This window comes from Nicotiana attenuata, chromosome 1 (genome assembly GCF_001879085.1).
Source record: "Nicotiana attenuata strain UT chromosome 1, NIATTr2, whole genome shotgun sequence".
NCBI lineage: Eukaryota > Viridiplantae > Streptophyta > Magnoliopsida > Solanales > Solanaceae > Nicotiana > Nicotiana attenuata.
The window spans coordinates 61,075,775-61,076,423 of record NC_031989.1 but is presented as its reverse complement, the minus strand read 5'-3'; positions in this window follow the sequence as shown (position 1 = coordinate 61,076,423).

The window sequence follows — 649 nt, the reverse complement described above, 5'->3', positions numbered from 1 at the left end:
GGCACCCTTTTTCTGCAAACTGCCATTTTCTTTTGTTAGGATGATTTGGAGGGATGTGTAGCCAGTTGTACTCCTTCCCATGTGTTATCCAATGGTGAAGTTTTGCATTGCAAATGTCGGCAACCACTTCAAGGATTTGCAGAAATCACTTTGCATGTCCCCTCTTCTTTTTAAGGTTTACTTGTTACACGTAAATTAATATAATTGGAAAATTAGTTTTAAGAAACTTTTGATTCGTCTTTAAGCTAGTTACTTTATCAGTCTTTTTTAATGAATATTGGCAGAAATGCTGCGTGGTTTGGTCTAGCGAATGTTTTACTTAGAGAATTGATCTTGCAATAAATTTTAGTTACAAAACAAATGACTATAAATGCTGAAGATTTTATCGTATAATCTGGGCAAGGAGTGTAGTGTTTTTCTCTTCTTCTTTCTTTCTTCATGTTTTGCTACTAGGCGGCCTTCGAATCTTTGTTCTTGTAGAAGAGAAGCAATAAGAGTGATCAAAGTTATTACTACTCGAACTAGATGAATAGCTTGCAACTTGTTTGACCAAAAAATATGGATTTTGGTTCAACTAATTAAATTTATATAAATAAGAGTTAATTAATCTTAGTTAATAATAATATCCCAAAGATGAAATTTTCAGAAG